General features: G+C 37.1%; 1 protein-coding gene across 17 annotated transcripts in view; it reads left to right on the top strand.

Moving 5' to 3' along the window:
* Positions 1 to 15,263, top strand: part of NCKAP5 (NCK associated protein 5) — a 1,249,968-nt gene that overhangs the window by 220,459 nt on the left and 1,014,246 nt on the right. For 13 of the 17 annotated variants that reach the window (XM_054699647.1, XM_054699644.1, XM_054699656.1 and 10 more), the window contains one exon: positions 13,360 to 13,495. The exons of 2 other annotated variants lie outside the window; for them this stretch is intronic. The gene's annotated coding sequence lies outside the window, so the exon portion shown is untranslated. Of the gene's footprint in view, positions 1 to 12,122; positions 12,145 to 13,359; positions 13,496 to 13,776; positions 13,797 to 15,263 lie in introns of those variants that run through there. 2 more of the 17 variants (XM_054699654.1, XM_054699662.1) reach the window with 2 other exon arrangements.

Below are 15,263 nucleotides of genomic sequence, written 5' to 3'. Positions count from 1 at the left end.
TTGGATTAGATGGTTCCCAACAGAAACCCTGAGGCATAGATGTTTAAAATTAGGTTTCAAGTCTCCTAGAAGAATTGTGAACAGGGAAAACACTGACTGGCATGCTTTATGATTAAGAACACAGACTCTGGAACTTGCAAAGTAGGGCCTAGATCTTGGTCCCCAATTTACTAGCCATGTTTGCTTAGGTGAGGTAAATATGCCATCTCTGTAAAATGGATGTAAAGTATCTGGATCTGATAATATTGTCATAAAAATGAAATAATGTTATACATGTGTTATGTTTGGCTCAATGGTGGGAACATAAATGTTAATGAATAATAACTGACATTTATATTGATAAAGCTTATTTTGGGTGATTTTTTTGAAGGCCAATAGATGGAGGAGCTGGAGGTGAATGTATCCATTTCATTCATTCACTCATTCAGTAAATTTGCTTTTTTGGTAATATATATTAAAATTGCACTTATTGTTAACTCTTTATCACATTATTCACAAAAGCTCTCTCAAGCTTTCTATTTAAAAAAAAATTCTACAAAAAATAAAATAAATTCTCTACAGGTGCCCAGTTCCCTTGGAACTCTCTCTCACTTGTCATAGATAACATCTTTGTTCTTTACCAAGAAAAGGTAAAAATATGTAATGGAAAGAATTCTGAACTTGGCACAAGAAGACTTATATTTGGGTTTGGCTCTACTTCTGACTGGTTGGCAAGTTACTTGGCTTCACTGAACTGGTTTTGTCCTCAATACATGGTTTTATAATCAAACTTACCTCACCTCATGTGAGAAGCTGTCGGGTGTGTTAGTTAAGAATACATACTCTGATGGCAGATCATCACATCAGGTTCAAGTTCCAAATCTCCCTTTCATAATTTAACTTTGTGCAAGTTACCTAAACTCTGTGCCTTGGTTTCTTCATCTATAAAATAGGATGATAGTACTAGCACCAGGCTAGTAAGATTGGTTGGAGGGTTCAATGAGCTAATGTAATTAAAACACTTAGGCTAACTTGGCACATAGTATTGCTATGTAAATTTACTTATTTTTATATAGTTTTGCTCCTAGCTCTAAAAACCAGTAGAATAACATTCTATTATATGTATCAGGAGCTAAACAAAACAGAAATATTGGGATATGTCTCTAGCCTTTGTACCTCTCTTTTTCTGTACTCTTAGAGTTTGTTGAAGAAATGGAGTCTTTTGTTCTTATATTTTCCTCATAGTCTGGATCTTGTTTCCTCATGCAATTGTTTCTGTTATTTGTATTTCCTGTAAATTGATCTGTAGGTTTATAGATCTGATTTATAGATTAAATTATTTTTTGGCAAGACTCCCTCACAATGACATAGGAGGGACACAGTATTCACTTGTCTGTCCTTCAACAATCACTGATGTTTAGAACCATTCATTCATAAGAAGTGACAAAATGCAAATATTCTATCCTTCCTTATTTATTTTTGGACGAGAAACCTACCATGAAGATAAACTTCCCTTCATTTCACTTGTGATTTCTAGTAGCATATTCCATGTAGAACAGACCTGAAAAATGCATGATTCTTTACCAGTTGGTTTCTCAGCATTTTACAATAGTAGTTGATCTTTTTATTTTAAATATCATTATGAATTTATAGAGTTAATATATACAGTGCACCTCAGTCTTCTTCAGTTATGAGCCTGATTTGATGCTTGAATTTCTCCATGTTTGGTCTGTGGTAGCTTCTCCAAATTGGCTTTGAGTTCTTTTTAGACAACTCAGTAATCTTTAATAGTGTCATTGTTATATGACATAAGAAGCTATTCTAGACCTGTCTTGTATATATCTCCTACACTAGAGTTGGAGCTGGCATGTTTTCAAATGTATTTCAAGACCTCAGTTTGAGTTCTAGTTTCCCCCATTATTTTTATTCTCAATTAATGTATCAAAAATGACCCACTAATTCCTGATTTCTGTACCTTACAGCTATGCCACATTTTAGCTTTCCAATAGTCACATCCTGGTTCCATGTTTTCATTTCACTAGCCCCCCTAATTTATCAGGTCCATCAGCTGGGAATTTCAAATGTGCTTCCAAACTTGGTCCAACTTGAATTCCTAGCTGTAACTCTAGGAATGTACTAACCAAACTGACCTGCTAATTGATTCAGGACCCTGCATCTACCTCTGATGTTTTTCTTGCTATGTTTTCACCTTGGCTACCCTTCCTCTATGCCTCTGTTTTCAGATGTCCTTGTGTACATCACTGATTCCAAGACTGGGAGTGAAAACATACGCTCTCCCTTAAATGTCATCCTTGCTTCATCATATTGAAAGTTCTCTTTCTCAAGTCCTGTGGCTCATTCTTATGGCATTAGATATATACATATCCCTAATGAGAATATGAATTCATAGAAAATTGTGATTCTGGCTTATTTGTTCTTTAAATTCCCAGTGTTAAAAAACTTTTGCTCTGATATCTATCAGATACTCCAATACATGCCTATAGAATCACAGAGTGTTCATAAATAAATAAGTAAATAACTAAAGTTCTGGTTGGTGTTATGATTGTTAATTCACTCTCTGTTCTCATCCACTTTCAGTCTTACCAAATAACAATTTCCTTGAAAGCAGAGACAGAAATTCCCAATCTTTGCCCCCTTCTAGCCTCTAATTAACCCCTAACTTAGCTTAACACAGTCACTCACTGAATACTGGTTGAGTGAAAGAGAGAGACATTTAAGCCCAAAGATTGAATCTTATGTTTCAACCAAGAAAGATTTGACTTTTTGACCTGTGTTTTTCTGTCTTAATGGCAGAGGATTTCAGAGCCCAAGGAAGCTACAATTCCATTTGCCCACTTTTTCCTCCATGTTATTCAAGACAGGTCAACTTAATATTGCAATTCCTGGGCCTCTCTGGTGGCGCAGGGGTTAAAGTCTCAGTGATCATCAAGCTATTGCCAGCCACTGCAGCATAAGTTCTAGCCAGGCCAGGAAGCTACCCACATGGCGTGGCAGACCTCTCCTGTCTCACCTGCTGTTCCCCTCAGCAGTGTATTTCAGTAGATCTGCCTGTTCTGCTCCCCACTCTATCTCTGGTGAATCTCCTCTCACCCCCTGCTCACCTCTGGCCTATATCCCACTTATTGTATGCATAAATAAATAAAATAAATCTTTAAAAAAGTATTGCAATTCCTTTTTTTTTTAATTTCTTCACATTTCTTTTCTTTCTCTCTAAGGCCTCCTATGTGATTGAGGCTTTTCTGGGCTCACTGCAGAGACTCAGCGTGGAATAAAAAAGCTTCCCAGGAAACAGTCCAAGAACAACCAACCAGTGACCCCGGGGATGATAGCACAAAAATGCTATTGACAAAAGATGGGCAGAGAGCAGTTGCCTTTATTTGGACAGAGTAAGGAAAAGAACTCTAAGTGAGTTTGTTAGCCAAGCACACCATGGGTGTTCTGTTGCTCTTTTGGGGAGTCACATGCCGGTAATATCTGGCTTTAGGAAAAGGGATCTAGGGCTCGCAGCAGCTGCCCAAAGACCTTCTGACTGCTGGCGTGGAGAGATGGGTGATATTACCGGGACCAAGTCACCCAGCCTGGTGGCCAGATTTGGAACTTGGACTCCACAGAGTGGATTTTTAGGTCCACGCTTTTTCTTTCATACCAATCTCCACTCTTTTATTGCTTTATTCATCAGGAAATGCAGAAGTTAATTGGGTATTATGGAACCTGGATGTCTTGGAACCTGCTTTATAATCATTTTCTTTTAATTACTAATTGCAAGACACTCTTTATCTGGTCATTCTTTCCCCTGTTTCTTTATACACTGTATATCTGCTATCAGTTATCCTGAATGTCCTTCCAAATTCTAAATTATTTTTCATTAAATTATTAACTTTCCTGGTATTAGAAATTTTTCTAATTAAAATAGCTTCTAAAGGAGACTTTAGAATATGGTGGTTGATGATTTTGAAGAAATCATAAACTCTGGAATTTTCAACGCTGGTTTTTTAAAAATGTAGAATTTTGAACATCAAGTGAAGTTTTCCCTTAGGAAAACAGGGCCTAAGTCTCACTCTCCTGGATAGTCTGTGAAAGCTTGGCCTTTTAAGCTTCCTCTTCTGTTCCCAGATTTAGAGAACATCCATTCATGCTAAGGATTCATGTTACTTATATTAAGAGAAGGCTATTTGGCCATCTAGGGCTAATAGGAACAATTTAGTTCTTTCTGGAACTCCTTATCTCCAGAAGGCTAAGGTTCCACATTTCCTGTGACTTTTCTATGCTCAGCTAGGGATGAAGTGATTTTTATATATTCTCTCATTTAATTCTCACTGCAATTCTATGAGGTAGTTCTTTTTTCCCTCAACTTACTCATGAACCTGGGAGAGAGAAGGTCTTACTAAAATGCTATTATGAAGATAAAGAAGAAGGGATTGAAGAAGGAGGAACACCAGGTTTAAGGAGTCACAACTTGCTCAAAATCACCTAGACTGTAATTCTCTGAAATAAGATTTGTCTTACTCCCAATATAGTGTTTTATTTCTTCCTAATGTTATGTTCAAAAAAATCTGTGAGTATCTTCTTTGACTTAACATTTTTGGGATTCAATCACTGAAGTGCTATATGAAAAATGCAAATGCTTCCTGTGGGAGTCGGGAGCTAGGAATCCATCCATCTTTCTTTCTACTGCATGAGGGATGACTTGGCCAGATTAGCTTCACCTTACAGCAGAGTTGGAGGCAGAGATACCAATAACAGGTAAAGTTTGAGATTAAACTGGAAGATTGGTCGTCAACTCAGGTATCTGGAGAAACGTGTGTGTGTGTGTGTGTGTGTGTGTGTGTGTGTGTGTGTGTGTATGAACTCATCTTTTCAAGGAAGGAGGCTTGAAAAGAAGCGTGATGGGTCCTAAGTCAATTCTCACCAGTATTGCACTGCAAAGTGATGTGTTGTACTCACTCCAGTACATGTTAATAAGCTAAGTATGGCTCATCTTTTATTAAATCATAAGACCTAACTCCTGGTTAGAGAATTATGCTTTTGATTTCTACAGCTGAAACTTGTTCTAGGAATCCTCTCCCCTGTATTTGCTGTTGACAATAACCTAATTTTGACCAGTCCCTATGGCCCCGCCTGTCCCCCCACCTTACATACAACTGTATGTAAGTCATTCTATTTTAGATTATGGAGATGGTTACCTTATTAAAAATTCCCTTCAGTTATTGTTGCTCAATGGTATGGCCAGTGCTCATGGGTTCAATTTTAGTGTTAATCAGTCAACACTGTTTTCTTGCCTATGAGCAATTGTTTCAATCCCAACCAGTTTGCAACACCATGAGGTATACTTGGGACCAGAATGCTAATGACTAATGACAAACTCTTTGTCTCCATGGGTGAAGTCATTTATTTCACACGCTCCCATGACAGAATCTCCACCCCACATTCTTTCTGCACTGGGAAAAAAATACTTTCTTCCTTAACAAGAAAACTGATACAGCCAAGGTTAGCACAAAAAGTAGTTAAATGCCTAGTTCCACTCAGCTCCTTCCCACCCTCAGCACTACCTCCTCACAGGCTTCATCTTGGGCAGGCTCAGGGGGTGGTGCTACATTCTCCTGAATGCTTTGTTTCATGCATAGCCTGCACCCTTTTCATATCAGCCTTTTTGTGAAGCCTGAAATGAGATTCTTAGTGTTTGGATAGAAGGCCCAGGACAGCCATGTCTTATGGCTCCAGTTTGTTCCCTGCTGCACTGTAAACTCAAGGGCCACCACCTGGTTGTTGATCAGGACAATGGAAAGAGCCCCGTTTCAGTAGATCTGTCTTGTTCTGCAGTCAGTTCAGCTGGTGATTTCTTTCTGACCTCACTGCAAGTATTTCCCTGTAGTCAGTTTTCCAACAAAGATATCTAATCTCTTTGTGTATTATCTGACCTATACCACCTCCCAGAAGCAAACTTCCAGCCCACTTTTACTAGTGTCCTTTGAAACTGCACAAGCCATTAGGTCTGTCCCTGAGGTGACTTTCTAGAGTCCAGTCATTTGTATTCTCACATTTCTATCCATTCCTGAGCTTCTATGTTTGAAATTTTGGTAACTGATTTTCCCCATCCCCCTAATCTCCACAAAGGGTTCTGGGTGTTTCTGACCTGGCTGGTCCAGCTCTGTATGAGTCACATTGGAAAGTGCGAGGACCTTCATTTAGAACTGCCTCGTGTTAGGCAAAAAGTGAATGCAAGAATGAGGGTTATAAGAGCAAGGGGATCTGATGCAAATTTCATGAACCACTGGGTGTTGTCAGGCTGGGTTAGTGTTTCAGAGGAAAAGAGCTAAAATGAGAAACAGCAGATTTCACAGCCCCTCAGCTATACATATAATCCTTCAAAACTGGTTTTGCACATTTTCACTAATGTTTCTGTGGATGGGGCAGAGCCATTCAGAAGGACGGGGGCAGATTGTGCCTCCAGCAAATAAACCCACACTTATAAGTCAGGTCACTGCTGAATTTGTATTTGACAATGTCGTTCAATGAGAAGACTAAAATCACAATGAAATCATAAACAACCACATATAATATCTGTTTTCTTATTCTAGGGACCTCAGAGAACTGCAGAGGAAGACTGTCTTTTCTTCCCTTTCTAGATGCCAAAAGTCTGGCTCTAGTTTTCTTTAGCCATTGACTTTGTTAAGTTTATTCCAATAGAACAACCTTTTGTCTACTTTTTTCCACTAAATCTCTTTGGCTTCTGAACTAAAGCAAACTCTGCTGAATGTTATTGGTGAATAGCTCATGGACTGTTTATAATATGTATGATTTTCTCTGGCTGACCTCACTGAAGGGAGCTGTTGCTTAGCCAGGGACCCATTTAGTGTGGCAGAGGATAAGAAATTATAGAGCGTGCACCTAACCTCAGAGGTAGGTAGATCTGAGAGACATAAATAAAGAATGAGATCACAAAACATCTGGAGAAATATGAACTGACAAAAACTAGCCATTGTGGTTTTGTAAAGGGTAAATCTTGTTTGACAAATGTGGTGGGGAAAAAAGAGAGAGAAAATGAAGGAGATAATGTGGAAAGCAGAGGGTTATGAGACAGTGTACATAAACTATTAGGATTTCCAAAAGATTTTGGACAAGGTCTTGCTAAATATGAGCACACATTGGGTGGCACCTCCAGGCTTCCTAAAGGTGTGCACTTCAGTCATTGCAATAAAGAGCTCAAATCAAGCTGTAATTATCCTCTTTCTTTTCCTAAGGGTACTCTCTTAAATCCTGAGTTATTATACACTTGGGTAGTAAGGCTAGAGCCAAGTATGACTGTGGAGTTTAAGACCTCTAACTTTCTCTGCAAGATGGTTAGGATAATAGGTTGGCTTTGAGTGTTTACAAAAACTCTTTTGAGGACAGAATCACGTGAATAGAACCATCAAGTCATCAAAGGAAATAGGTTAGCCTGCAAAGCAAATCCACCTGTGTTTGTAAATAAAGTTTTATTTTAATACAACCATATCCATTCATTTGCATATTATCTATGATTGCCTTTGTGCTATAATGGCAGAGTTCAGTAGTGGCCTTTAAATAGCTCACAAAGCCTAGATAAGTTGCAATTTACAGAAAAATTTACTGATCACTATTCTAGTTTATCTGTAACTTTTCTCCAGTCAGCTGATTTAGATAGTCCCATGGTATGCACTATTATCTTATTCTGTTTAATTTCCTTTATGGCTCATGTCACTATCTAAATTACCTTAAATTGTTTACTCATATTTTGACTATTTCCTCCAACCAGAATGAAAGCTCTTTTTTTTTAAATAATAAATTTTATTTTTATATTCCCCATACAATTGCAACCCCCCCCATTTTGACCCCAATCCCTCCCCTCCCGCCCCCACCCCACAATAGAATGAAAGCTCTTTGAAAGAAGAGACCTTACTTGTTCTGGTCATCATGTTTATCCCTAACTCCTGGTATATAGAAGTTGTTCAGTCATGAGCAAATGCATGAGTGCATGAATACCTGCAGGTGAGAGAATTGGGGTGAAAATGAGGTGATGATAGGATTGATAGGAAATAGCAATCATATATTTGTGTCAGAAAATATTACCCCAATATTTGTGAGAAGAATTGTCCAAATTGATCTATCCACCCTCGTGTCAAATCATAACCTACCTCATCCAAGGCAAATATTTCTCTCCATGGTTCATGAATATTTTCAGGAATGTGTATTCCATATTACTAGTGTTGGCCTGACTCCTTCCCAGTCTCATAGTGCTTTAACGTTACTGAGCTCCTAACATCCTGTTCATGCCCTGATATAAGAAGACTGTTAATGATGAAAGATGACAAAGAGAAGCCAAGTTCATGGAATCTTCTTGACTAACCCTCAATGCCAGTTAGAACTTGGGTGCTACATTACATTTATTTTTATTTCTGGAAGAAAATCATTGTGAAATTGCTGCAGTTTGTGTTCTTTTGCAAACTAATCATTAAGTGAAATGGAACTTTGTGTTTTTTAAGGAAACATCAGTAACAGTAATGTATGCCTCATAAGGGTTAATAAAAAAACCCTAGTATTTCCTGAGTAACTGGAAAATAATTTGCAAGATTAAAAAACACGAGTGAAGTCTGTGGGTGTCAGTCTTTTTTTCTGGAACATTTCTTAAAGAATCTCTGAATCAAGCATAGTTCTTTGGGGAAAAAAAATGGCATTTTTTTGTTAGATATGCTGCCACCTGGGAGAGAGGAAAGAATTTATCTGCCTAAATTTCTTTTTTTATTCTCTGGATGTTTTTATTTGTCTTAAAATGGCTGTTATGAGCTATAAGTGTCAAATCCCAAAAAATCAAGAGCCAACTTTAAACAAATTCCATTGGTCAGAAATGAAACAATTTGATGATCAAATAAGGGAATTAACTGCAATGAATGTTCATCAAATACAATATAATCCATGAACTCAAAATGTCTTTGATAAAAAGATAAATTGTTTTATCACTAAGGAGTTCTAGGGAACCAGCTCATTATTATGGACACTAAAGAGAAATAATCAAACATTCATTCTGTCTTTCCTATACAATCTGTACTATTGGGTAACCAAATAACAATAATGGGGAATTCATATTTATAGAAGTATCTTGCTAATTAGTGAAGAAGAGAAGATGGCATTGGAACATCAACCTCATGAAACCATTGATATTTAGTGTATCTTAGCATTCATTGAACATGAGTGGCTGCAAATATCACAAAAAGACAAAAGCAAGACAACCACACAGTATGTGCCGCCTGACTAAAAACTGCTATCTTTTTTTTTAATAATAAATTTTATTTTTATATTCCCCATACAATTGCAACCCCCCCCCATTCTGACCCCAATCCCTCCCCTCCCGCCCCCCACCCCCCAAAAGTGTCTCTGGTTCATAGTTTTTTGTTGATTTTGATTTTCACTTTCTTATAGTTATTCATTTTCCTGGTTCCTTATTTAAGTTTTCTAGATTCCTGCTATGAGTGAGACCATCCAGTATTTTTCTTTTTCTTTTTGGCTTATTTCACTGAGCATGATCCCTTCCAGTGCCATCCATGTTGCTGCAAATTGCATGTGTTTATCTTTTTTGAATGCTGAGTAATATTCCATGGTATATATGTACCACATCTTCTTGATCCAGTCATCTATTTTTGGGCATTTGGGCTGTTTCCAAAGCTTAGCTATTGTAAACAGTGCTGCTATAAACATAGGTGTGCAGGTGCTCTTTGGAATTGATGTTTCTGTGTCCTTTGGGTAAATACCTAGGAGTGGAATTGCTGGATCATATGGAAGCTCTATGTTTAGTAGGTCAAGAAATCTCCACACAGCTCTCCATAGTGGTTGGACCAGTTTGCACTCCCACCAACAGTGCAGGAGAGTTCCTTTTTCTCCACAACCTCGCCAACATTTGTTGTTGCTAGTTTTTTTAATATGTGCCATTCTCACTGGTGTGAGATGGTATCTCATGGTAGTTTTGATTTGCATTTCCCTGATTACAAGTGATGTTGAACATTTTTTCATATGCCTGTTGGCCATTTGCATTTCCTCTGCAGAGAAGTTTCTTTTTAGCTCTTCTGCCCATTTTTTGACTGGGTTATTTTCTTTGTTGTTGTTGAGTCTCATCAGCTCTTTGCAGATTTTTGTGATCAGTCCTTTATCATTAGTGTTGGGTGCAAAAATGTTCTCCCAGTCAGTGGGGTTTCTCTTTGTTTTTGTTATTGTCTCTTTTGCTGTGCAGAAGCTCTTTAATTTGATGTAGTCCCAGCTGTTTATCTTTGCCTTCACTATCACTGCTTTGGGTGATGTATCTGTAAAGATGTCTTTGATGTGCAAATCACGTAGTGTTTCGCCTATATTTCCTTCTATATATTTTATGGTTTCAGGTCTTATGTCTAGTTCTTTAATCCATTTTGAGTTGATTTTTGTGTATGGTGTGAGGTAGTGGTCAAGCTTCATTCTTTTGCATGTAGCAACCCAGTTTTCCCAGCACCATTTATTGAACAAACTTTCTTTGCTCCAATGCATAGTCTTTGTTCCTTTGTCAAAGATTAGTTGACCATAAATCTGTGGGTTTATTTCTTGATTTTGTATTCGATTCCATTGGTCTGTATGTCTGTTCTTGTTCCAATACCATGCAGTTAAAAACTACTATCTTTGAAGTACTCTTGTCAATGGATAAAACTTCAATCTGATCAAACCTTTAGATACATTTACTAATTTATAGGAAATACAGAGTTCAGGAAATCATGTTGAAAGTCACCAACATGAATGCAGTTAGCAAAAATTCAGACTTGGATCTCTATAAGGTACATTGCTGTGTTTCTCCAACAAATAAATTAAGAGAGGGAAATGAAGGGGAACCTATGGATTGAAAGAAAGCTAAATAATTTATAAACCAATCATAATATATGGTTCTTGTTTGCATGGTTCTATAAACAAACCATAATAATTATGTTTCAATTAGAAAATTGAACACTGACTAGATATTTGATATTAAGGTATTGTTAGCTTTTTAGATGTGAAATTGATAATGTGTTTTTAGAGATTATATTCTTATTCTTTTGATTATTGGGTAATAAAGATTTTATTATTCTTATTTAATATTGAAATTATCCTTTTAGAGATACTGAAATGTTTATAGATGGAACAATATGATATTTGGGATTTGGCTTTACCATAATGGAGGGCAGAAAATTAGGTGAGAATATAGAAGAAACAAGTTAGTTGTGAGTTGAAAATTGTTGGGTGATTAGTTCATGGGTTAGTCGTATTCTTCTCTCTATTTTTGTGTTTGACTTACATGTCTGTTATAAAATTTTTCTTATGGCTATCTTGGCAAAAAGTTGAGTGTTCAACTAGTTCTTTTAGTGGTAGATAGAGGAGGTGGCAAATGACTATAAATCAGTCATTGTTAAATTCATGTATGTGAATCTATACTTTTTTTTTTTTAAAGATTTTTTACTTATTTATACAAGCACTGGGTACAGTCAGAAGCGCAGGAGGCTGAGAGAATTCACCAGAGCCAGAACAGAGAGCAGAGCAGGCAGACTGATGAAATACACTGCTGTGGGGAGCAGCAGGCGGCAGGAGAGGTCTGCGCGCCATGTGGGACCCTCCTCAGGTGGCTGGGTATCAGCCGGGGATCGTACCGGCTCTGCAGAAGCTGCGGGCAGCTTCACAACCCAGCGCTCAACCGCTGTGCCACCGAGGAGGCCCAAATCTATACTTTTTAAAAACACATTTAATGTATAATTTGTATTATAACTTTAGATTATGACATATATATAATATTTAATCTATTATATATAATATTTTATTCTGAAGTTATCTCAGTGATATAAATAATCAGTTAAAATGAGTTGCTTAATATAGTATGTGTTGCCATTTCATCATAAATAAAGGCAATTATAATTGTGGAAATATGGATCTCATTAATATGTTCTTTCTTTCAAAAGCCATTTCCTAAGAGTCCACTATGTGCCAGCAGCAAGCTAGACTCTAAAGATAAAAAAATGTCTTCTAAGTCTTAATTTTATCCTGGAGATGCTCATATTCTAGTGCAGGAGACAGACAAGTGAAATCCATGGAAGAGTGGAATAACAGCTATGGAAGACATAGCTCTTCATACCAAGGGAGTGCATGGTGAGAAGGGAGGTCCCTGCTAGAAGACTGATTCCTTGCTCAGTAAGGGAGGATGAGAGATAGTGGGAGGGCTGATGACAAAGAATGCGTTAGGAGGATACTTACCTGGCTCAGCATACCTGGGTTGAGGTACAATTTGTGCTAGATATTTAGAGGACATGGAGGAAGCAAAAGACACACTGCTTTCCATAACAGCATATCCCTCAGAGTCCCTGTACTACTCTTTTTTTTTACATGTGCAAATGTAATTTTATTTTATTTTTTTGTTAATCATAAACAAAATTTATTTATTTATTTTTAGTTTGTATGTTTTTACATCATTTTTCATTTTTGCACAGCGTATGCATTTTCATCTTGGTTATAGTCCCCATACAATTCCCATCCCCCTTGTTTTGATCCTGTTCCCTCCCCTCCCCCCATAGCGTGTCTCTGGTTTATAATTGCTTGTTGATTTTGATTTTTACTTTATTATAATTAGTCTTTTTCCTGGTCCCTTATTTAGGTTTTATAAATTCCTGCTATAAGTGAGACCATCCTTAGTTTTTCTTTTTCTTTCTTGCTGACTGGATCAAGAAGATGTGGTACATATACACAGTGAAATATTACTCAGCAATCAAAAAAAAAGATAAACTCATGAAATTTGCAGCAACATGGATGGAGCTGGAAGGGATCATGCTCAGTGCAATAACCCTGTATTACTCTTGACCTGACATCTGATGGGAAGCAAAGCCTCTCAGGAGCTGGTTCTCATATTCCATCTGCATACTCCCTTCTTGCCAAACTTTCTCCTCTGCAGTCTTTTCTTTCTAACCGTCTGGTCTGTCTTCTACTCCAAGCTTCATTTTCTTCCATATCTAAGTCATAGAGAGCAAAGGCTCTTACTCTTTTTGCTAAATTTGTTTCCAGCTGGTCACTCCTGCATTGGTGCTCACCAATGACCTCATGTCTTTTTTTCTAGTTGCCTTTGTCAACTAGAAAAGGATGTCAGCAATTAAACAATCTGAACTTTTTTTTTAACTTGAAGAATCATCTCAAAGTGGTAGCAGATATTATATGATCAGTTATCTCTATTGCTTTGGTTTAAATTACCCCTTTAAAGAAAAAAAAAAAAACTTAAGTAGTCCAATGAGGGTAATTCCTTGTCATTTACTCATAGCTTTTTCTTCTTAAAGCAAAACATTAGCATTCTTACCAGTTCACTTATTTATACTACAGGAAACCAACAGTTATGCAAAGTGACTGCCAACATAATCAGGAGCTGCTATGTGGAGTTTTAAGTACCTCATGGAAAAATAACTCTGAATTGGAATTCTTCCCAAAAGCCAGCTTCGTTAATGCTTTGACAAGTGAGGTAGGCAAAAAAAAAAAAAAAAAAAAAAAAAAAAAAGAGAAATCTATAAAGCAGTTATAAATATGAATGTCTACTAAACCTTCAGCAGGATGATTAGTGTAAAAAATGTGAAGTATTAGCACAACTGCTCTTGCAATAGAACCATGTCTTTAATTTTGCTAGAATTAATTATAGGTTTAAAATGCTTTATAGTTTAATGAACAAATAGAATGTAGCCCCGAGTATGTTTTATTAACCTGGCTGTGCCTTATATTTCAAAACAGTCTTTGAAAATGTGGGAGACAAATGTGAGTGTGTACAGGTATGTGGCTGTATGTGTGTGTCTGTGAAACTATGTTTTTGTCTTCACACAAAAGCACTGTGGAGTAGATGGACTTGTGGCACACAAGAATTCAACAACCATTCTTTTTTTAATTTTTTTAAATTTTTATTTATTTTTTTAAATTTTTATACAAGAACCGGGGTACAGGCCAGATATGCAAGAGGGTAAGAGGATTCACCCGAGACAGAGTGACCAACCGAAATACATTGCTGAAGGGAGCAGCAGGGATGCAGGAGAGGTCTGCCCCACTATGTCAACAACCATTCTTAAAACCAGACAATTTAATCATGTGGCAATTAGGTCTTGGATGGGCACTTTCTGAACCCACATATTTAAAAGAAGTTTGTCTTTTTTTTAAACCAGGTTTTGCTACGGGCACTTCCTAAATACATATTCTTTCCTTATAAGTAAAGGGCAGGAGCTATGAACCAAGAATAAGAGTTTTGGAAATGAGAGGTGTCTGTAAGGTTACTGGTGAGTGAAGTAGACACTATCTTCCTGAAAAAAACTGGCCCCTTATTCTGAATGCTAATGGACACAGGTTTTATTTCTGGAACTCAAATGCCTGTAGTACTTTAAAGGGTGAAGCATTGTATTCTCACATTTTTGGATCTTCTTAAAGTTTTCATCAGTAGTTACTTGACCGCAATCTCATTTATTTAACATACCATTGTTCTGGTCTCCTGGCTGCTTCATATGTGACCAACTTGCAGTCTTTATTCTAAATTACCAAGAGGGTGACTTCAAAGGGTAATGATGACCACACTAGCCAGTGTTGATTCAGAGTAAAAATGCACAAGATATTGCACAAAATACATAACTTGGCCATATTTGATATTCACCGTAAGTCTATAGGGGAGAACCAGTAATGACTGTTTCCCTTAATGTCGATGATGAAACAGCAGGTTGGTATTGCCATATCGATACCCACTGCCAAAGACATGTATATGGCTATGCGGGACTTGTGGTGCATACAGCTGATTCTGGTTGTTTAATTTTTTTAATTAATTTTTTTTACATATTTTTTACATCGTTTTTCATTTTTTTGCACAATGTATGTATTTTCATCTTGGTTATAGTCCCCGTAGAATTCCCACCATCGTTGTTTTGAGTCTACTCCCTTCTCCCCACCCCCCACCATAGTGTGTCTCTGGTTTACAGTTGTTTGTTGATTTTGATTTTTTCTTTATTATAATTAGTCTTTTTCCTGGTCCCTTATTTAGGTTTTCTAAATTCCTGCTATGAGTGAGACCATCCGGTATTTTTTTTTTTCTTTCTGGCTTATTTCACTGAGCACGATTCCTCCCAGATCCATCCATGTTGCTGCAAATGGCATGAGTTTATCTTTTTTGAGTGCTGAGTAATATTCCATGGTGTATATATACCACATCTTCTTGATCCAGTCATTCATTTTTGGGCATTTGGGTTGTTTCCATAGCTTAGCTA

This window comes from Talpa occidentalis, unplaced genomic scaffold, assembly GCF_014898055.3.
Source record: "Talpa occidentalis isolate TD23 unplaced genomic scaffold, MPIMG_talOcc4v2.1 talOcc4.3, whole genome shotgun sequence".
NCBI classification, from domain to species: domain Eukaryota; kingdom Metazoa; phylum Chordata; class Mammalia; order Eulipotyphla; family Talpidae; genus Talpa; species Talpa occidentalis.
This window is presented reverse-complemented; position numbering and strand designations above follow the sequence as displayed.